This window comes from Lutra lutra, chromosome 2, assembly GCF_902655055.1.
Source record: "Lutra lutra chromosome 2, mLutLut1.2, whole genome shotgun sequence".
In the NCBI taxonomy this organism is placed as follows: Eukaryota; Metazoa; Chordata; class Mammalia; order Carnivora; family Mustelidae; genus Lutra; species Lutra lutra.
The window spans coordinates 152,281,693-152,306,076 of NC_062279.1; the positions used below are offsets into that span (position 1 = coordinate 152,281,693).

Below are 24,384 nucleotides of genomic sequence, written 5' to 3' on the forward strand. Positions count from 1 at the left end.
AAAGACATTAATGAGGAATTGAACTTTGTAGATGAGATATTCTGCCATCAGTGTGTCTTAAGAATGAAGTTTTTGGGAGGAGGGATGTCAAGATGGTGGAGAAGTAGCAGGCTGAGACTACTTCAGGTATCAGGAGATCAGCTAGATAGCTTATCAAAGATTGCAAACACCTACAAATCCAACGGGAGATTGAAGAGAAGAAGAACAGCAATTATAGAAACAGAAAATCAACCACTTTCTGAAAGGTAGGACTGGCTGAGAAGTGAATCCAAAGTGATGGGAAGATAGACTGCGGGGGGAGGGGCCGGCTCCCGGCAAGCGGCGGAGCAATGGAGCACAAAATCAGGACTTTTAAAAGTCTGTTCCACTGAGGGACATCGCTCCAGAGGCTTAACCGGGGTGAAGCCCACGGGGGATCAGCATGGCCTCAGGTACCGCAGGGTCACAGAAGGATCGGGGGTGTCTGAGTGTCACAGAGCTTACAGGTATTAGAATGGGGAAGCCAGCTACAGAGACAGAGGTGAGGAGTGAGCTCACAGCTCGGGGTTACGTTGAACCGGTCGCAGGCTCGGTCAGCTCGAAGCGCGGCCGGAGGCCAGGGTGACCGGAGTAATTGGGCGCTGTTCTCTGAGGGCGCAATGAGGAGTGAAGCCCCGGGCTCTCTGCTCCTCCGGGCCAGAGACTGGGAGGCCGACATCTTCATTCCCGTCCTCCGGAACTCTACGGAAAGCGCTCAGGGAACAAAAGCTCCCGAAAGCAAAGCCGAGTGCATTACTCAGCCTGGCCCCTGGTAAGGGCAGTGCAACTCCACCTGGGGCAAAGACACTTGAGAATGACTAAAACAGGCCCCTCCCCCAGAAGATCAACGAGAAACCCAGCCAGGACCAAGTTCACCTACCAAGGAGTGCAGTTTCAATACCAAGGAGAGCAGCGAAATTCCAGAGGAGGAGAAAGCAAAGCACGGAACTCATGGCTTTCTCCCCATGATTCTTTAGCCTTGCAGTTAATTTAATTTTTTTTTCTTATTCAATTTTTTTTCTCTTCTTCTGCTAAATTTTTTTAACTTTTACCCTTTTCTTTTTTAACGTTTTTTAACTAGTTTATCTAGTATATATATATATATTCCCTTTTTATATTTTTTCTTTATTGGTATTCTTTTTTAACTGTTTCTTTTCTTTTTTTTTTTCTTTCTGAACCTTTTATCCTCTTTCTCCCCCCTCACAATTTGGGATCTCTTCTGATTTGGCTAAAGCATATTTTCCTGGGGTTGTTGCCACCCTTTTAGTATTTACTTGCTCCTTCATATATTCTTATCTGGACAAAATGACAAGACGGAAAAATTCACCACATAAAAAGGAACAAGAGGCAGTACCGAAGGCTAGGGACCTAATCAATACAGAGATTGGTAATATGTCAGATCTAGAGTTCAGAATGATGATTCTCAAGGTTCTAGCTGGGCTCGAAAAAGGCATGGAAGATATTAGAGAAACCCTCTCAGGAGATATAAAAGCCCTTTCTGGAGAAATAAAGAACTAAAATCTAACCAAGTTGAAATAAAAAAAGCTATTAATGAGGTGCAATAAAAAATGGAGGCTCTCACTGCTAGGATAAATGAGGCAGAAGAAGAATTAGCAATATAGAAGACCAAATGACAGAGAATAAAGCTGAGCAAAAGAGGGACAAACAGCTACTGGACCACGAGGGGAGAATTCGAGAGATAAGTGACACCATAAGACGAAACAACATTAAAATAATTGGGATTCCAGAAGAAGAAGAAAGAGAGAGGGGAGCAGAAGGTATATTGGAGAGAATTTCCCAATTATGACAAAGGGAACAAGCATCAAAATCCAGGAGGTTGAGAGAACCCCCCTCAAAATCAATAAGAATAGGTCCACACCCCATCACCTAATAGTAAAATTTACAAGTCTTAATGACAAAGAGAAAATCCTGAAAGCAGCCTGGGAAAAGAAGTCTGAAACATACAATGGTAAAATTATTAGATTGGCTGCATACTTGTCCACAGACCTGGCAGGCCAGAAAGAGCTGGCATGATATATTCAGAGCACTAAACAAGAAAAACATGCAGCCAAGAATACTATATCCAGCTAGGCTATCATTGAAAATAGCAGGAGAGATTAAAAGCTTCTAGGACAAACAAAAACTGAAAGAATTGAAAATACCAAACCAGCTCTACAGGAAATATTGAAAGGGTTCCTCTAAGCAAAGAGAGACCCTAAAAGTAGTAGATCAGAAAGAAACAGAGACAATATACAAATTCATATCTCTCAATAGTTACCCTGAATGTTAATGGGCTAAATGCCCCAATCAAAAGACACAGGGTTTCAGAATGGATAAAAAAACAAAACCCATCTATATGTTGCCTACAAGAAACTCATCTTAAACCCGAAGACACCTCCAGATTTAAAGTGAGGGGATGGAAAAGAATTTACCATGCTAATGGACATCAGAAGAAAGCAGGAGTGGCAATCCTTATATCAGATCAATTAGATTTTAAGCCAAAGATTATAATAAGAGATGAGGAAGGACACTATATCATACTCAAAGGAACTGTCCAACAAGAAGATCTAACAATTTTAAATATCTATGCCCCTTACGTAGGAGCAGACAACTATATAAACCAATTAATAACAAAATCAAAGAAACACATCGACAATAATACAATAATAGTAGGGGACTTTAACACTCCCTTCACTGAAATGGACAAATCATCCAAGCAAAAGATCAACAAGGAAATAAAGGCCTTAAATGACACATTGGACCAGATGGACATCACAGATATATTCAGAACATTTCACCCCAAAGCAACAGAATACACATTCTTCTCTAGTGCACATGGAACATTCTCCAGAATAGATCACATTCTCCGTCCTAAATCAGGTCTCAACCGGTATCAAAAGATTGGGATCATTTCCTGCATATTTTCAGACCACAATGCTCTGAAGCTAGAACTCAATCACAAGAGGAAATTTGGAAAGAACCCAAATACATGGAAACTAAACAGCATCCTTCTAAAGAATGAATGGGTCAACAGGAAATTAAAGAAGAATTGAAAAAATTCATGGAAACAAATGATAATGAAAACCACAACAGTTCAGAATCTGTGGGACACAACAAAGGCAGTCCTGAGAGGAAAATATATAGCGGTACAAGCCTTTCTCAAGAAACAAGAAAGGTCTCAGGTACACAACCTAACCCTACACCTAAAGGAGCTGGAGAAAGAACAAGAAAGAAAGCCTAAACCCAGCAGGAGAAGAGAAATCATAAAGATCAGAGCAGAAATCAATGAAATAGAAACCAAAAAACAATAGAACAAATCAACGAAACTAGGAGCTGTTTCTTTGAAAGAATTAAGAGGATTGATAAACCCCTGGCCAGACTTATCAAAAAGAAAAGAGAGAGGACCCAAATAAATAAAATCATGAATGAAAGAGGAGAGATCACAACGAACACCAAAGAAATAGAGACAATTGTAAGAACATACTATGAGCAACTCTACGCCAACAAATTTGACAATCTGGAAGAAATGGATGCATTCCTAGAGACATATAAACTACCACAACTGAACCAGGAAGAAATAGAAAGCCTCAACAGACCCATAACCAGTAAGGAGATTGAAACAGTCATCAAAATCTCCAAACAAACAAAAGCCCAGGGCCAGATGACTTCCCGGGGGAATTCTACCAAACATTAAAGAAGAACTAATTCCTATTCTCCTGAAACTGTTCCAAAAAATAGAAATGGAAGGAAAACTTCCAAACTCATTTTATGAGGCCAGCATCACCTTGATCCCAAAACCAGACAAGGATCCCATCAAAAAAGAGAACTACAGACCAACATCCTTGATGAACACAGATGCAAAAATTCTCACCAAAATACTAGCCAATAGGATTCAGCAGTACATTAAAAGGATTATTTGCCACGACCAAGTGGGATTTATTGGTTGGTTCAACATCCGCAAATCAACCAATGTGATACAACACATTAATAAAAGAAAGAACAAGAACATATGATACTCTCCATAGATGCTGAAAAAGCATTTGACAAAGTAAAGCATCCCTTCCTGATCAAAACTCTTCAAAGTGTAGGGATAGAGGGCACATACCTCAATATTATCAAAGCCATCTATGAAAAACCCACCGCAAATATCATTCTCAATGGAGAAAAACTGAAAGCTTTTCCGCTAAGTTCAGGAACATGGCAGGGATGTCCGTTATCACCACTGCTATTCAACATAGTACTAGAAGTCCTAGCCTCAGCAATCAGACAACAAAAGGAAATTAAACGCATCCAAATCGGCAAAGAAGAAGTCAAACTATCACTCTTCGCAGATGATATGATACTATATGTGGAAAACCCAAAAGACTCCACTCCAAAACTGCTAGAACTTGTACAGGAATTCAGTAAAGTGTCAGGATATAAAATCAATGCACAGAAATCAGTTGCATTTCTCTACACCTTAATTTCTCAAGAAGGAGAAATTAAGGAGTCAATCCCATTTACAATTGCACCCAAAACTATAAGATAACTAGGAATAAACCTAACCAAAGAGACTAAGAATCTGTACACAGAAAACTATAAAGTACTCATGAAAGAAATTGAGGAAGACACACAGAAATGGAAAAATGTTCCATGCTCCTGGATTGGAAGAATAAATATTGTGAAAATGTCTATGCTACCTAAAGCAATCTACACATTAATGCAATTCCTATCAAAGTACCATCCATTTTTTTCAAAGAAATGGAACAAATAGTCCTAAAATTTATATGGAACCAGAAAAGACCTCAAATAGCCAAAGGAATATTAAAAAAGAAACCCAAAGTTGGTGGCTTCACAATTCCGCACTTCAAGCTCTATTACAAAGCTGTCATCAAGACAGCATGGTACTGGCACAAAAACAGACACATAGATCAATGGAACAGAATAGAGAGCCCAGAAATGGACCCTCAACTCTATGGTCAACTCATCTTCGACAAAGCAGGAAAGAATGTCCCATGGAAAAAGACAGCCTCTTCAATAAATGGTGTTGGGAAAATTGGACAGCCACATGCAGAAAAATGAAATTGGATCATCTCCTTACACCACACACGAAAATAGACTCAAAATGGATGAAGGACCTCAATGTGAGGAAGGAATCCATCAAATCTTGAGGAGAACACGGCAGCAACCTCTTCGACCTCAGCTGCAGCGACATCTTCTAGGAACATCACCACAGGGCAAGGGAAGCAGGCAAAAATGAACTATTGGGATTTTATCAAGATCAAAAGCTTTGCATAGCAAAGGAACAGTGAACAAAACCAAAAAGGACAACCTGAGAGAATGGGAGAAGATATTTGCAAATGGACACATCAGATAAAGGGCTAGTGTCCAAAATCTATAAAGAACTTAGCAAACTCAACACCCAAGAACAAAGAATCCAATCAAGAAATGGGCACAGAGGTTTCTCCCCAGCACACCTCCTCACAGACACGCTCGCTCATCGGCACACGCCGGTCCCGCGCACACTCACGCGTCAAAACACGCTCGTTCCCGCTCGCGCTGTCCATCACGCGCGCTCCCTCCACTCCCACTTCGCTCTGTAAACACTCGTGTTCGCACGCCCGCTCCCACACGCGCACGCCCTCCCCCTCGCTCCATAAAAAAAAAAAAAAAAAAGAAAAGAAATGGGCAGAGGACATGAACAGACATTTCTGCAAAGAAGACATCCAGATGGCCAACAGACACATGAAAAGTGCTCCATATCACTTGGCATCAGGGAAATACAAATCAAAACCACAATGAGATATCACCTCACACCAGTCAGAATGGCTAAAATTAACAAGTCAGGAAATGACAGATGCTGGCGAGGATGCGGAGAAAGGGGAACCCTCCTACACTGTTTTGGGAATGCAATGGAGCAACCACTCTGGAAAACAGCATGGAGGCTCCTTAAAATGTTAAAAATAGAACTACCCTATGACCCAGCAATTGCACTGCTGGGTATTTACCCTAAAGATACAAATGTAGTGATCTGAAGGGGCACGTGCACCCGATGTCTACAATAGCCAAACTATGGAAAGAACCTAGATGTCCATCAACAGACGAATGGATAAAGAAGAAGTGGTATATATACACAATGGAATACTATGCAGCCATCAAAAGAAATGAAATCTTGCCATTTGCGACGACGTGGATGGAACTAGAGGGTATCGTTAGCGAAATAAGTCAATCGGAGAAAGACAACTATCATATGATCTCCCTGATATGAGAGAGAGGAGATGCAACATGGGGGTTAAGGGGGTAAGAGAAGAGTAAATGAAACAATATGGGATTGGGAGGGAGACAAACCATAAGTGACTCTTAATCTCACAAAACAAACTGAGGGTCGATGGGGGGAGAGGGGTTGGGAAAGGGGGTGTGGGGTTATGGACATTGGGGAGGGTATGTGCTATGGTGAGTGCTGTGAAGTGTTTAAACCTGGCGATTCACAGTCTGTACCCCTGGGGATAAAAATATATGTTTATAAAAAATAAAATTTAAAAAAAAAAAGGTAAGGTTTGTAATTTAAATTCAAAGTGAGCTTTGCTACTCCACAGTTCCCATCCCCACATCCACACTAACACTGAACCCACTTAAATCAACTATGTGGATCAAAAGCCTAAGACAGATTGAAACAGTGGTGGACCCACCTTGTAGGGTAATGACTTGCCGTACTATTGAATATTACAATTTTCAATGATATTGAAAATTATACATGTCACCTGAGCACAGGAAATGTAGGGGTAGACATGAGAACTGTCTCTGCCTAGCACTGAAGACACAGATTATTCTCTGGTCTACCACAGAATCAGGAAAGAGCCCAGCCAGAAAGCCTAAGGTGTCAAGCTGTGTCTCCACCCACATAGTGAACTTTGGCCAATAAATTTCAACCTTGGACCCAGCATGTTATAATACCATCTTCATTAGAGGGAAGCTAAACCAGGAAAAGAAGATTGTGGAAAGGGAAGGCAGACTATAGTATCACCTCTCTCTTTCCCGTGGGCTGAAGATGAAATGTGAGCAGGGAGATAAACATGTTCTCCCTATCCCCACAAGGGTCGGGAACTTAGAACAGCCTCTTCTTGAATTTACTCTGCCCATGATTTGTATCATAATGTCAAGAATTCTTTGAATCAAGTGTTTTTTGGAAAACATGGAATATTTTACTCCTTAGTGTGAGATTGATTGCACATCATAGTACAGTTTTTCACATCATCTGTATCTGTGTCTTTCATAGACTCTCTCACACTGACTCCAGGCTCAAGCATGAGATGTGCTTTGGCAATGGGTCATAGCAAACTTGATACAAGCACAACTTGAAAAAATATTTGCATATTTCACTTCTTCTCTTGGACTCATACAATTGCCTGGATACATGTCCATACTATCCTTCTAGGAATAAGATACATGAGCTGAGTCAATTGCCCTAGCCAACCCATCTTAGAACAGCCACAGCCAACAACCAAAACACCCACCAAGACTAGAAGAAATGCTTAGCGAAGCACCACCAAGATCAATGGAACTTCTCAGTCAACCCACGATTCATGAAGAATAATAAATGGTTGCTGGGGCGGGTGTCCCATTTATTTTATTTTATTTCTTTTCAGTGTTCTGAATTCATTGTTATGCACCACACCCAGTGCTCATGCGATATGTGCCCCTCCATAATACCCACACCAGGCGTACACAACCCCCCAACCCCACTACCCTCCAAAACCTCATTTTGTTTCTCAGAGTCCACAGTCTCTCATGGTTTGTCTCCCCTCCCAATTTCCCCCTCTCATGTCTCCTCTCCATCTCCCATGTCCTCCATTTTATTCCTTTGTGCTCCACAAGTAAGTGAAACCATATAATAATTGACTTTCTCTGATCAACCTATTTCAATCAGCATAATCTCTTCCAGTCACATCCATGTTGATACAAAAGTTGGGTATTCATCCTTTCTGATAGAGGCATAATACTCCAAGGTATATATGGACCATATCTTCTTTATCCATTAGTCCATTGAAGGGTATCTTGGTTCTTTCCACAGTCTGGCAACTGTGGCCATTGCTACTATGAACATTGGGGTACAGGTGGCCCTTCTTTTCACTACATCTGTACCTTTGGGGTAAATACCCAGTAGTGCAAATGCAGGGTCATAGGGTAGCTCTATTTTTAATTTCTTAAGGAATCTCCAAACTGTTTTCCAAACTGTTACATTCCCACAACAATGTAAGAGAGTTCCCCTTTCTCCACATCCTCTCCAACACTTGTTGTTTGCTGTCTTGCTAATTTTGGCCATTCTAACTGGTGTAAAGTGGTATCTCAATGTGGTTTAATGGTTGCTATTTTAAGTCATGAAGTTGTTGATTTTAACCTAGAAATAGGTAAATCATATATCCTAAATGAGATTGCTCTGGACTGAATTGTGTTACTCCAGAATTCATCCATTGAAGCCCTATCTTACAATGTGATGGTATCTGAAGGTGGGGGCTTTGAGAAATAAGTTGGTTTAGATGAGGTCATGAAGGTGAGGGTCTCATGACAGGCTTTGTGCCCCTATAAGAAAAGGAAGAGATACTCTCACTTCTGACCCCATGTGAGAACCATGAGAAGGCAGCCATCTAAAACACCAGGAAGAGAACCCTCATTAGAACCTGTCCACACTGGCACCCTGATTTCAGACTTCCAGCCTCCAGAACTGTAAGAAAATAAGTGTTGTTGTTTAAGCCACCAATTTACAGTATTTTGTTATGGCAGCCCAAGCAGACTAGAACAGCTTTTGGTACTGAGAAGCAGAGTGCTGCTGTAGCAAATACTTGAACATAAGGAAGCAACTTAGGCATTGAGTCATAGATAGAGACTGGAAGAGTTTTGGGGTATACGAGAAATATGGACATTAATGGCAATCCTACAAGGTCTCAGACAAATGAGGAACATGTAATTGGGAACTAAAGGAAAGTAATCCTTGTTAAAAATCTTAGAATCAGCAGAAAACGTGGTTGAACTATTCTAGTGTTTTGTGGGAGGTAGAAAGTGTGAACAATGAAACTGGATGTTTGGCTTGCTTTTTTCTGACTTCTTACAGTGAAATGCCAAAAGACATAGATTAATTGAAGAAAGAATTGTTAAGCAAAAAAGGAACCAGAACTTGAGGATTTAGAAAATTCTCAGCTGATCCATATTGTAAAAATGAGAAATCTTGTTCTGAAGAACACACTAAGGGGTGTAGCTGAACAATTTGATAAAGAGATCAAGTGTAGAGCTCACGAACTTAATCAGTTTATGATATTTTGTTATGGCAGGTGAAAAGATTCCTATATATAACTAGTATCATCCAAACTTATTTACTATCCTATCCCTTCCCATGGAACATTCCAGAATATGATTCCACAGACATACTCCAGGGAAACACTGGGATAAATAAATTATAATAATACAAATATGTCAAGATACAAGATTTTAGAGACATAATAAAAAAGGACAATCAGGATTTTATGGTGGAATATTTTGGGGAAGTAGAAAAGGGAGTAAAAGCAATATTTAAAATCCTGAGAACCTGAGAGGATTGTGGTATTAATGACAGAATTAGGCAACTCAGGAAGAGTAGTTTGAGGGCTAATCGTTTTGCCTTCAAGATATTAAACCTGAAGGAATGTATTATCCCCAGGAAGTGAAAGCCAGCAGGCATGAGAAAAGTGGTGCTATGGGAGAGGTCATATTAGTTCTCTAGGTTCCAAATACTGGGTGACCAAACTCATGAAAGAAGATCCTGCAGAGCAAAGAGAGTCAAAGTCCAAGTGAGGCACTTTAAAGTGCTGTGACATAGGAGGGATAAACATACAGAGACACAGAGTGGAAAATGAGTTGTTCAAGGCCAGTAGCAGAGTTCAGACTATAACTCAGACTGTTGATTCTTTTTTTTTTAAGATTTTATTATTTATTTGAGAGAGAGACAGTGAGAGAGAGCATGAGCTAGGAGAAGGTCAGAGAGAGAAGCAGAACTCCCCGGGAGCTGGGATCCCGATGCGGGACTCGATCCCGGGACTCCCAGGATCATGACCTAGCCGAAGGCAGTCATCCAACCAACTGAGGCCACCCAGGCATCCCAGACTGTTGATTTCTTGATAAGCCTACTACAGTGCTCATGAGCCATTTAGCATAATTGGATATTGGTTCACTGAAGGGCAACCAACCAAGATGGCAACCTAATTGAAATCATGTTGCATGAAGAACAGTTGAAAGAGCCAGAATCATCAAACTTGGGATAAGGAAGATGGACCTGTGGGGAGGGAAGAGGCCAAGTGTTGCCTCTGGAAATTGTAACAGCTTGTATGTGTGGAAAATGGAACAGGAATTTACTGTTACTCAGAGAATACCTGGTCAAGTTAGGGCCTTTCTCCCAGGGAGCTGTCAAACAGAAGAGGACTGGCGTTCTGCCAAAGCTATACAGGAGGCTCATGAACAAAGAGATAGTGAATTAGAACCTCTCAAATCTTCCAAGTCTGCACTTCTATGATTTAGAGATAGTCTCCTTTTCCAGTTTTGACTATTTGCAATAAGTTAATCTGCAACCTTACATCACCAAGAAAGTTAAAACAGGTTTTCAGATTTTCTCACCAAGACTGGAAACCATGAATGTGAGTGCCTGAGAGACTCAAAGAAATGGCTGTGCCCCATCTCCATCTCTCAGAGCTAATAGGAACAAGCACACAGTAGGCACCTGTGTACCATCTGATCCTCTGGGGCATGTCAACACCCCCTAGTGGCTTCACCTCATAGTTAGGACCGGATTATTTCCTACCATTCTCAATAAAGAATATTTCATTTACTCTCCAATCTCCAAATATCAGTAACATCTTACAAGAGGCAGATGAAATTTTCCAACAAGATTCATTTTTCCTTTGGCCTCTTCCTTGATGTCTTCACATGTTTGATAGAACTCAGAAAAGGCTTTATTATAAAATCCAGATGAAGCCACCTGGGTTTTAGGATATAATTGGAAACTTGGCTGCTGCATGCATGGAAAGGAGAAGAAATAAAGTCAACCATAAGAGCACAAACCTTAATATATGAAAAATGTTCAAACTTCATAATTACATTCAGATAAGGAACTGCATGCTTTCCAAGAATAACAACCTGCTGCCTCTAAGAGTTTAGCATGTTTTTCAGAAGAAGTCTGTATTCATCTCTAATGTAATAGACGCTAAGGAAAATATACGGTGTAAGCATATTCTCTTCATTTGGCATGGAGATTGTGTTTTAATCAGCATTGAAGAGTTCAGGTACTAGAACCAGACAACCCACATTCAAATCCCAGCTTTGTGGGGCGCCTAGGTGGCTCAGTTAAGTGTCAGGCTCATGGTTTTGGCTCAGGTCATGATTTCAGGATCCTGGGATGGAACCCCTCCTTTGGGGGGGTGGTCCATGCTCAGCATGGGGTCTGCTTGAGATACCCTCTCCCTCTCTCTCTGCCCCTCCCCCTGATCACAGTCTCTCTCAAATAAATATTTTTTTTAAATCTTAGCTTTGTTACTTACTGGCTACATGACCTTGAACTAGTCACTTAACCTCTCTGTACTTTATTTAGGCTCCCCATCTATAAATTGAAGATAATGTTAGTATCTACCTCACAGGATTATTGAAAGAATTATATGAGTTCATACATTTACAGAACACATGAAACAGTGCCTAGCACATAATTGATGCTCAACAAATGTTCCTCATTTTTATCACCACTGCTTTAAAATGGTAGAAGATAAAAGGGCCTGACCCTTTTAAAAGAGCTTGCAGAATGAAGTGTTATTTCTAGTAGGAGAGCCCAAAATACTTGCGTGAGAAACAAAAATGTATGAAATAGGGCCTCCTGTGTCCCCATGTAGAGCAGTTCAAAGCCAGCACAAATGGCCTGAGTAGAGGGCAGCTTTGGGAAATATTAGCTCTCGATTAGCACTAATATGCTGTTTAGCACATTTCAACTGAGGAGCAGCCTGGAACAGTCAATGTCAGGATGACAGCCTTGTTCTGTACACACAGTAAAATAAATGTTTGGGTAACTGGAGTTTGCACTAGTCAAATGCTAACGAGTGTATTTAACTTGTAACTTGGGAGTTTATAACTTCCTTTATCCCCTGCTTTGAAGGTTGCTTGTGAAAGCTGACAGCAACTCATTGGACAATTTTCTTAATAAATGCAAATATTTTTAAAGGTGGGGAATAAATTTTGTTTTCAGCATCTAATTCTGTCACACTAATCTTTCCACGGTTTCCAATTTACTTAGCCCAATAGTGCACCATTTATAAACCTTAAATTTATAGTGTTCACAGTAGACATTTAGCTAGATTGGTTTTGCAAGAGCAAGAAAGTGGTGATTTATTTTTAATATAAAAATACAATCATTTGTTCAGTACTTTTTATTGTTTCAGGCCCTCTTCTGCATTCTTTGCATGTATCATCTCTTTTAATCTTCTATAAATCTTTCAAGGCAACTATCTAATGTATTAGAGTTGTTGACACTAGCCAACTCCCACAAACCCCCAAACTCAGTGGCGGAATACAGCATAGGTTCGTATACAATTCAGTAATGTCTGATGAGGTCAGACAGTTCTACTATGCAGCATCTTCGAAGGGATGCCTCAGGGTTTGGGGTGCTTTCTACTATGGAACTCCCCTCCTCTTTTGCTTCCTGCCATGAGGATAGAGGAAAGAGAAAAAATGTGGAGTAGGTACACCAGCTGCTGTGGTGACTCACAGTAAGTCCTGCTAAGTAACGAAGTGAGGTGTTTAATTAACTCTCATTAATTAACCCTACGTTACTCCTACTCACCTCCCATTGGTTGAAATCAGTCACGTGGTCAACAAACAGGGAGAGAGGCGGGGAAATAGTGAGGAATCTGTAGACGACCTGAAATCCTAAACACACCCGCCATAATTTACTCTTCTGGTCCCCAAATATTCATTTGCTTCTCTCTTTTGTTATGTATAAGGAAAAGAACACAAACACAGAATACACCCCTCTTCAAAGTAAACAACCTCAAATTCCATCTGGTCATTGCATTGAGATCAAAGAGCAGACTTAGGAGTTATGTGAAGCTCTTGTCATAAGTCTGGATGTCCCATTTCTTGATCCAGTGATCTGTAAACAAGAGGAAAGTGATCACTGTCACTCCAAAAGTCAAGTTTCTTCCCTCTCTCATGCTCTCCCTTTCTCTCTCTCTCTCTCTCTCTCTCTCTCACACACACACACACACACACACACACACACACACACACACAAAACAAATGGAGTTACAGTGATGATACAAATACAACAAAAATTTCATGGAAAGCATTCTGGATATGGGCCTGGCCCTGTTCTCTGGGGAGAACTTCATTGTCCTTCTCTATGGCCATTAGTTCTTCCTTCTAAGAGTCTCCGCTTGCTAACTCTGAAGCATGTGTTGGGGAGCCAGCCCTCCATGCAGCCCACAGTTCACCTGCTGGTGGGAGAGGTTGTTTTCAGTCTTCAAAGATATTTCTAGTACAGGCTTATACTAACTTTAGCAATGTAAGACCTTCAAAAGACTGGTAGGTTCCTAAAAGCCATCAAATTTAAGTACCATCTCTCTATTCCCTTTTATATCTGTTTATAATTTAACCATTTATTTCCCAGGCTCATCTCCTTCTTGAAACACCTTGCAAAATCCAGTCAACAGCAGCCAGCACACACAATGGATGTTTCCCTGCCATGCACCCCGCCACCCCACACCCAGCCTCCAGTCCTGGAGCTACAGGGTGATGTGGCACAGATGGCTTTGCAAGTTATCGTAGATGTCACCACATTTCAGCAATTGTGGTGCTGGGGCAAAACAGGGCACATCACCTTTCCAGCCTCTAGTGTCCATCTCCTTGCCACTCAGCTCCTAACTACTTGGCCAATGGCACTGAGTGTGGGTTTTTGTCAGAGCGGCACCCCACATCCTTTACTAATTTTGGTACTGGTCAGGGGAAGCAATGTTAACTGTTGTGGTATATCACAGTGACACACAACAGGTCCTGCTAAATAACGTAAATGAGGTGTTTAATAAACGTTTGTTGGGTAAATGCAGCATTTTGTGTATATATACAAATAGGTTGTTTAACATATTTGTATGTAATCTTTCACAATTAAGGAAGCAAATGCTTAAACAAAGGAATTCAAGGTCACATAACTGGAAAATCATGGATGCTGGTCTGGGACACTACATGTCGTAGAGCCTGTAGATGTCTCCTCAGTAGAAGCCAGAGCAAATAGACTCTAACTTTTTCTCTGCTTTCATAACAAAGAAAATCTGAATCCAACTGCTTCCCTGCAATTTTAGACCCATTCCCTCTGCACTATTTCAGTTAGAGATATTGTTCCCTGTCCATAGCATAATAGTTACTTTAGGTGACTCAAAAAACACAGCAGAAAATAATCTATAGTTTTAATATAATAAATGAGGTTTTGGTCCTATAATTGTTTGCATAAGTCTACATAAGCACACGGAGTAGATAGATCATGTCTGTGTTGACATCTCTATTCTCCACCAAATTCCTTATTTTTTTAACTAATGTTTTCTATATTAGGAAGTTTTATTATGCCATAACCATTCATTAAATCTGGCAAGAGTATATGTCGCCCTGTTTGCTCTCTGTACAAGCTTTGACATATTAGCCTTCCCTGATACAAACTCAAATCGTCGAAACTGTTGGATGATCTGAGCAGGTATTTACTGAGTACTTATTATCTATCAGGTACTGAGGAAGACCTGCTTTAAGATCTACTATAAATATTTTTAAAATCACCATTTAAGTTGGCTGTAATTGGAATTCATAAATTTTGTGTGTGTGTGTGTGTGTGTGTGTGTGTGTGTGTGTGTGTGTGTTTAATGGCAGGTGGAGAAACGTGGTTGAATGAGTAAAATCATTGCTTAAGTCTCTATGTCAGAGACTTAGCCAGTGACATGGACACACACTGCAAAGTGAGTATCCCTCCTACAGATTATGATTCACATACAGAATGCAGGTTAAAATAAGTCCAATTTACATGACATTAGTTTAGGTATTTTCCCCTTTTATGAAACTAAAATATATACTAATTTTACATTTTCAAACAGATGAATTAGGGAAGAATTGCATAGAAATAATTGTGTTAGCAAAAGTGATGCTTAAACACAATTTCACTAGTATTACTGTTCTGTAAGTTGAGACAGAAACTTTTCTGTATTTTCTGTGGTTTTTTTCCCTTTCTTTTCCTTTTTTTTTTTTTTTATCCCAGTGAAGTGATGCCATTTGGTCTCAAAGCATCACTTGAAAAGACAAAGAAGCAACTGAAGTCACACAGTGAGAAGAGCTATGGATAAAAGAGAGAAATAGAATTGCTCAGATACCTGAAACCTTTGCTTCCCATTTGCCTCAGTCCGGGGTTTGCAGAAGAACGTCACTGGCTCCAACTCTTTCCTAACGAGCGTATATATTAAGCTCTTTGAAATGTGAGTATTATGGGAAGGATTGCAGTTGCTTTAAATTATAGACGTTGGCAAGTGGTGGGGAGGAGCGGGAGGTTGTTTAAACTGAGGGACAGTTGCAAAACTTCGTGCAACAGCATGAGCTCCAAGCTTCAAACACATTCTCATGCTCAGAAGAGCACTTTATTTTTCATCGAGTTATTTTTTGTATTGTTTCGAAGCAGCTTCGAATAAGACGCACATATTTCTGCTTTAAAATTTTTAATGGTTTCTAAATTCATGGGACAACCAAAGCAAGAAAGCCTCATGTCTGGGGGGAAAGTGTGACATCAGCAATACCCAGAAAAGGTAAGCCACTCTTTTCATTGCACTTTTCTCTTTTTCCCTCCTGTTTGGCCTTCGTCAAAAATATTTACTGGGAGAACTTAACAGAGCTGCTTGTAAAGAAATGGGGAACTTGTAAAAATATGTCAACAAATTATGAATCAAAGGTTGGAAATCCTTAGCAGTCATGCCTTCTCCTGCTTTCTATTCCGCTTGATGCAAACCTCTGTGAAAGCTTTGACTCCTTGAAAAATGGGATTTCTCTTAGAAAATATGTGCAGGAGATTCCTCAGAATCTCCAAACCGATGCGTCTCACATTCACTAATGTGGTGACGGGCTCATTTATTGCCTGGGTCAGAGTATCTATGTTTTCTTATCCCGATATATGAAACTCAACTTCCGGAGCTGTGATCTTTGTATTAACTTAGAAATCTTTGCCATGGAAGATTTTAACATCACTCCGAAAATTCTCTTAAGTGTGGTTACTTGTAACTATGTGGTTACAAGTTCTTACAAACTTGTTTTGCAGAATACGTTTTTTAAAGTTAACTAAATCATTTGGCTTTTCCTTTGTAACAACACAGTGAGGATATTATGGATATGATGTCCTCGGAGAAAAAAGTTCAACCCCAAGTTTGTTCATTCCAGTTGCAGTTGACTGACCATGCTAGAGTCTGAGTAGGGTGTCTCTGCCCTCTTTGTTGTGCCTCTGATACAGGTAGGGAGCAGAAAAGCTCAAATATTCCTTGGTTTTCTAGGGCATTGGTCATATGGGAAGTATGCTGTGGTTTTAGGTGGAGGGGTACATAAATGTGTGGTGTGTTGTTCTCATTTCCCTGGGAAAGTCTCTGTTATCAGATTTCCCATCTTTCCGAGGCAGAATTCCAGGTGCAAATAACTAGCCATCCACAGAGATCTATCAGTAAATTCTTCCGGCAGACTATGATTTTAACAGAACGTTCATTCCTCCGCACACACATATATGCTCACAGGCGGAGGCAACAAAGCCGCACGGGTTTAACCAAGCTTGAGTGGTCTGGGACATCTAGGCAACCCCAGTCTGCAAAGCCCACTGGTGCAGAAGCAAGAGCAAAATGCCCATTGGGCCTGGGTGAGATGGGAGGCTCTGCCTGGGGAAGCATGCTTGTGTTGGGAAGGGTTCTACCTGCCTTGCCAGAACAGCTGCTGCTCTGTCTCTGGGATATTTTTTCCTCTGTATCAAATTCTAATTATATAAGATGGATTATGGTGGCTTTTCCTACATTTTGTGGTCTCAGTGGGAAAAAAAAAAGAGATTAAGATCAGAAGGAAGATGTTAACAGAGAAGAGAGAAGTCAGCTCGATTAGCTCATTGCAAGGTGGTCGAGAGAAACTGCTAGTTCCTTTCTCCATACCCAGTTGTTGGTGGAGGAAGTGAGGGATCCATGCCTGCCACTCCGCCGTCCTTCTCCTCCCCTTGTCTTCCCTGCTCTCTTCCTCCCTCCACTTCTCTCCACACCGGCCATGCAAGCTCAAGAGAGGGAGCAGTGGATTGGACGGACAAGATTATTACCATCTCCTCCTCTCCACCATTCCCAGGCCAGTTGGGGAAGCCCCCACCCTATTTGGAGGGGGGTCTCCAGGACCCCACCCCATGACTTCATCACAGGCAGCTGGGGAGCTGGGGTGGCCAGCGGTTGCATGGCGCCTGAGTACACCCTGGGGAAGGGTGCGGCCCAGAAATGCGCAGTGTGGCATGACGTGGCTGCTGGGGAGCGGGGTGCGGACTTCCCATCACGGGCTCTTGTGGAGGCTGGCGGCATTTCTGGAAGCCAGGCCCGCCAGGCCCCACCTCTGGGCCTGAGAAGCCCCCAAAGAGGACAAAAACAAAAAGGCAATTAGAGTTGCTAATGAAGCCCCAAGCCAGCTGACTCATCTGAGGCACAGCCACTGGGGGGCTTTGTAATGAAACCTGGACAACACCCTGGAAAGGACAAGTCAGGTTTGTCCCCAAAAGAACACTGATGAGAGGCCTGATGTGACCTAATCGTTCTCCTCACCTCATAGAGGCTGGGGAGAGGCCACATCTGCAAGGCGCAAAGGGAGGGCAATGTTAACTAATGAACTGCCAGGGCATTAGGGAGTAATGTTGTCTGAACCTGACAAGGGTTGGAGCCAGCGTCAGCCCAGGTTGCCAGTTAGAGTCACACTGGCAAGTCCATGACCCATGACCTGACGAGCCCCAGGCTAGGTAAGTGACCCCCTTGAGCAGCTAGGAAGATTGTATTTCACCAAACTCTAACTGAGCATCCACTCTGTGCCGGAAACTTTACCAAGGCTCTTAGGAAATGGCCCTTGACAGAGAGACCAAATGTTAACAACAGTGGAAAACACAGAGGGGTTTGCACATCAACCTGCTGATATCCAAAAAAGCTCCTCGTAGAGTTGCATTTGAACTGGACCTTGGAGGAAGGGTAAAATATCATGAGCGAGGCAAGGGGGGCAGGAGCATCAGGCAGAGGTCAGTGAGCAAAGGTGCAGAGGTGGAAAGGTCATGGCTTCTCCCATGAACCAAGGAGCTTGGGAAGGCAAGACTCTGTTGCCCAAAGTGCATCCCAAGGAATAAGACTTTCATGAGTTATTATTAAGAGGTTAACCAAAAGCATTTCCTGATCAGGCAAATTGGGGAATGTGAAAAGCTGTGTACCACAATGGACCAGAACTCAGGTTCTGGGGTTATAAATATCTGATTCCAATCCCAGGTCCAACTCTTTAACTGCTGTGAGAACTTGGACCATTCAAGTTTCTTCATCTGTTAAGTGAGGATAATAATTACATCTATTCTTAAAGGGGATAAAGCATTTGAGGATTAAATGAAAGAACTCAGGTAAAGGGTCTACTGTCAAAGTATCTGCCATGAAAGAGCTCAATGAATGTTAGCTACTCTTACTAGCTTTTTTTTTTTTTTTAAATGTAGGACTTCTCACAGATTTTAGTTTCTTACTATATCCTCTGTCTCTCCATGAGCAGGTCATTAGCATCTGTTTTCCAAACTTATCAGATTGTAAAACCATCCCCATCCCTTTCCTGGAGTATCACACAAACTATGGAATATAGAATGCATGCTGGACAATGGCAAGGCTGAGTTGGCCCAGTTAGTTGAGGCCACATGGGCTTCCACACTTGCATTTCCCAAGAATTAGTTGAAATTTATCAATCTCTACCAGCCTCTTCACGCATTGTTTTCCATGTTTCAAGGAAACAAAAGCCCCACAACTGGGATTTTCATATCTAAGAAAATTGACTTAAAATAGAAAAACTATTGTCAACTTTTACAGGGGAAAGTAACAACAAGGCAAATTGTTGTCACACCCAAATTTCACACCCAAAAGGTCAGTCTTTGCCTGTGTTTTGAGGGCCTACTGCATAGAGGGCAATGTACAGGACACAAACTAACTAAAACATGATCCCACGTTTAAGGAGTTATCAATCCCAGGGGGGAAACAACACATGAGATTCAGTACCTAAAAGGCAAAACTAGATTTATAAGGAAGAATATAAGAGACTTCAAAGTGAATGAGAATTCACAGAAAAGGAGCTTGCAGTTCTTTGGAGTAATCAGAGTAATATATAACATTCTTTGATGTTTACTATGTACAAGGAACTATGCCAAGCCCTTCACAGTATGACTAACCTATGTATATTTATTTCATAAGGCTACACAGTCGGTGTTGACTTGCCCATCTCACAGATGAGAAAACTGAGCCCTAGAGAAATTCAATAACCTGCCTGAGGTATTCTAGGAAGTAAGGGGCAGAATATACTCTCAAACCCAAGTCCATCTAATGCTCTATATTCCTCACCCAGGGAAGGCTCCTGAGAGGAGGGAATATGTAATTTAGCCTTGAAAAATAGATAAGGATTGGTGGGAGGGGTATTCATTCCAGGCAGCAAGAACATTAGTAAAAACATGAGAGAGGACAGCGTGCGGAGTAGCCACAAAGCTCCCTCAGCAGAACAAAGGACATGCATATAGAGCTGAGGGAAATGAGCTCAAAAGACTTGGTTGATTAAAAAAAAAAAAAAAAAAGGGAAGAAGAAAAAAAAAATGAAAGAAAAGAAAAGAACCAGACTTGGTTGGAATCAGATCATAGAAAGCCTTGAATGCCAAACCACAAAGTTTAGATTATTTTTTAATGGAATAATCTTGTAAGTTTGTAAACAAGAAAGTTTATGAGAATGGTGATTTAAGGTGATTAATCAGTGTCCAGAAGGGATGAGACTAAATCTCCAGTTAAGAAGTAGATGTTTGTCCAGATAAGAGATAACAGCACCAGGTATTCACACAGCAGTTAAAGACTGGAGATGCTCGTTGGGCCCAGCCCCCTAAACCTTCTACCCCAAAGCCCTGACCATCACAGTGGTCTGTCAGAATAATAACCTTAAGGTCTTGCTAAATCCAAATTCAACCCTATAAAATGGGAGAGGGTGGGGGATGGAAGGGATGGGAGGATCTAGTTGACATCCAAGGGCCTTCTGATACCTCAAACTCCATGAAGATAAATGACTATGCACTGTTATGGAAATCATTAACTATATAGCTCCCTATCCAGTCACATTTCCAGACCGCATCTCCACATCAAGCAGGCATATTTCCAAAAGAATTTGAGGATTTGCAAAATTTTATGGCAATTACATAGGAGTGGTATTGGCATGCAGTGATTGGGGGAGGGTATACTTTAATATATCCCTTCAGGAGAAACATTTACCCATCATCCTGGCTGTGTGCTTTTTGCAGAATTTAGCTGCCTACCTCTTGTGACAGAGTCACCCTAACTGCAATTCATACATCAGGACCTTGTAGTGCTCCAAATGGTAGTGACTTATGTAGGTGGCTTATGACCTCCTCCAGCTCCCAAAAAGAGGGTCAGCTTCCAGAGAGTAGAAATTCATGCATCTTTAGATTCTTTGATTTTTTACCAATATGGCGGGTCTGACTCAATTTACAAATGCAGGTTTCCAAGAAGTGTCACATTTTCTTATTGTCTTTCCTTCAACTTGAATCTGATTCTAAGGGTCCATGCCAACAGGAATTCAGGTTTCGGTTATTACCTGGCTCCTCTCCCCATGACCTCCAATACCAGGGAGGTCTTCATGCCAGTTATACCCACTCTTATAAATTGCCTGTCTCTTAGATGTCTGTGGATTCTGATTTCAAACCCTGCATGGGAACTGGGAATCATTGTCCAGGCTGGGAACCTAGAGTCTGAGCAATCCCAGGCCACACAGAGTCAGTGTTTCCACTTCTCACAGATGTACCCATCCCTGACACTCTGTCTCCAGGTCAGTGGGGGGAGTCTTGTATCAAAGGCTCCCACTCCACCTCTCTCAGCATATACACTTGGACTTGGACCTTCAGAAAATAAAGCAGGAAGTGTAACTTTCAAGAAATTTTTGTTTCCTGCTCTGCACAACCTTGAAACAAGGACACACAAAGGACAAGGCAACATTCTTGGAATAAGCTGGGGGTGGAGAACACAAAGAAGGTTGTCATTCCCCCAATGGGTATTCAACAATCATTAATGAAAGATGTGCCCCAATAACTAATGAAATGGCTCCTCCAAAGTTTGTTACCAGAGGAGGTATTATTATGATCAGCATAATAGAGCCTTTTTATCAAACATCTATCACATGCCAATACTTCACAAACGCTGTGTCCATATCCCCATCTTTCAGATGAGGAGAGGTGAGCAGCTTCCCTACGATCCCACAAGCATGATGAGGTAGGGCAGGTATTTAAACTCAAGTTATGCCCGTCTCCAAAATCCACACCCTGTCCATTCTGCCACATGGAGTCCCAGAAAGGATTCCTATTTTCAATTGGGCAGTCTACAGGTCTGCTCTTGATGGTTGCCTTTTCTGACTAAAATTTGTTTAAACAAAGGATTTGGGGGGGGTTCTGTTTTGTTTTGTTTTTTACCATGAACATAGTGTGACTCTGTTTGATACAGTAATAATCTCACAGAATGGTTTACTACCCCATGTCATCATTCATCTGCAGGCAGCATCGAGGCAAGTGTACTCTTGTTTGAAAGACAAGAGCAGGATAAGTTGACTTGCCCAAAGTCATGGAGCTAGAAAGGGCTTAAACTCATATATGTCCATCTCTACTTCAAGGGGAAGGAGTTATCCCTAGTTAATGAAAGGCTAATTATAAAATAACATTAAATATTTGCAATTTTACAGTCTTTTCATCTGCCAATAACAGAAAACTGCAGCTTATGTAGTTCCCTTAAAACACATCTTGCCAGATGTACCGTAACATATTTGAGAACCATCAGTAAGGCATTAGTTGGTAGCCTTGCCAATTGTCAACATCCCCAAAGGAGCTCATTCCCTTAAGTTGATAAATAATTTTTTCCAATGTCTTTCTTGCATCATGATTTATTTTTTTTTAGGAAAGACTTCTTACAAAGTAATTTTTTCCCACTTCCCTGTGAAATCTCATTTGACATCAATGGAATCTTTGTCAAGGGACTCTTTGAATTTATTGCTATTATCAACCCTTCTTTTTAATTTAATTTTATTTTTTCACTGCTTTAAGATTCATTGTTTATGCACCACACCCATAGTGCTCCATGAAATATGTGCCCTCCTTAGTACCCACCACCAGGTTCACCCCTGCCCCCCTCCCCTTCAAAACCCTCAGTTTGTTTCTCAGAGTCCACAGTCTCTCATGGTTTGTCTCCCCCTCCGATTTCCCCCAATTCACTTTTCCTTTCCTTCTCCTAATGTCCTCCATGTTATTCCTTATGCTCCACAAGTAAGTGAAACCATATGATAATTGACTCTCTCTGCTTGACTTATTTCACTCAGCATAATCTCCTCCAGTCCTGTTCATGTTGATATAAAAGCTGGGTACTCATCCTTTCTGATGGAGGCATAATATTCCATTGTATACATGGATCATATCTTCTTTATCCATTCATCTGTTGAAAAGCATCTTGGCTCTTTCCACAGTTTGACAATTGTGACCATTGCTGTAAACATTGGGGTACAGATGACCCTTCTTTTCACTACATCTGTATCTTTGGGGGTAAATACCCAGTAGTGCAATTGCAGGGGCATAGGGTAGCTCTATTTTTAATTTCTTAAGGAATATCCACACTGTTTTCCAAAGTGGCTGCACTTTGCAACTTGCATTCCCACAACAGTATAAGAGGTTTCCCCTTTTCCACACCCTCTCCAACACTTGCTGTTTACTGTCTTGTTAATTTTGGCCATTCTAATGGGTGTAAGGTGGTATCTCAATGTGGTTTTGATTTGAATCTCCTTGATGGCTAATGATGATGAACATTTTCTCATGTGTCTGTTAGCCATTTGTATGTCTTCTTTGGAGAAATGTCTGTTCATGTCTTCTGCCCATTTTTTTGACGTGATTATCTGTTTTTTGAGTGTTGAGTTTGAGGAGTTCTTTATAGATCTTGGATATCAGCCCTTTGTCTGTAGTGTCATTTGCGAATATCTTCTCCCATTCCGTGGGTTGCCTCTTTGTTTTGTTATTATCAACCCTTTTATCATGGGTAGATTTCTATAAATTTCCCAGATCATTATCATCCCCTCTTGTCCTTCACAATAAAGACCATATTCCTTGGAATGGACTTGGAGGGCCTTTAAAAATCTGTCTTTGGACCACATTCATTGTCCGCGTTCTTCCCTCTTGCTCCCTGCATTTGCATATACCCAGGTATACCAAGAATCACAGACTAGGGGTTCAACAACAGAAATTTATCTTCTCACAGTTCTGGAGGCTGTATGTCCAAGGTTAAGGTATCAGTAGGTTTGTTTTCTTCTGAAGCTTCTCTGCTTGGCTTACAGATGGCTGCCTTCTTGCTATGTCCTCATATGGTCTTTCCTCTACGCAGAGAAGCCCTAATAACTCTTTGTGTGTCCAAATGTCCTCTTCTTATGAGGGTACCAGTCAGATTGGATTAGGGTCCCTGTTCTGGGCCTCATTGTAACTTTATCACAGCTTTAATGGCCTTACCTCCATATATGGTCATATTCTGAGGTACCTCAACATGGAATTTCAGGGGGACATGATTCAACCCATCATAACCCAATACCTGTGCACAGTGAACTCCACAGTTTCTCAAGCACCCCTTTTCTTTATGTGTCTTAGGTCTAAAGAATTGAGTCCATTCTCTTGCCTTTGTATGAATTATAATGAATCATATAAAACTGCTGATTTTCAACCATTTTATAACCCACCAAAAATACCAACTTTATATGATTCCAATATAATCTGGAAACTTAACAAAAACAAACTTAACAAAAACAAAAACTTGATGCCAGACCCTTAAAATATCTCAGAAATTGTTAATCATCCCCCTGTTTGTCCCTGAGGCTAAGAGGGAATGGTATCCAAACAGACTTTTAGATACTTTTTAAAGATCTTATTTATTTATTTGAGAGGGAGCATGAGCAGGGGGTAGTGGGAGCAGAAGGAGAGGATGAAGCAGACTTCCTGCTAATGCAGGGCTTGAAACCAGGACTCTGAGATCATGACTTGATCTGAAGGCAGATGCTCAACTG

The 24,384-nt window shown here is 41.2% G+C and overlaps 1 protein-coding gene across 2 annotated transcripts in view; it reads left to right on the forward strand.

The window, feature by feature from the left end:
* The first annotated feature begins 15,445 nt into the window (after positions 1 to 15,445).
* Positions 15,446 to 24,384, forward strand: part of C1QTNF7 (C1q and TNF related 7) — a 110,674-nt gene continuing 101,735 nt past the window's right edge. The window contains exon 1 of one of the 2 annotated variants that reach the window (XM_047718929.1): positions 15,446 to 15,509. The gene's annotated coding sequence lies outside the window, so the exon portion shown is untranslated. Of the gene's footprint in view, positions 15,510 to 15,610; positions 15,834 to 24,384 lie in introns of those variants that run through there. The other variant, XM_047718927.1, reaches the window with a different exon arrangement.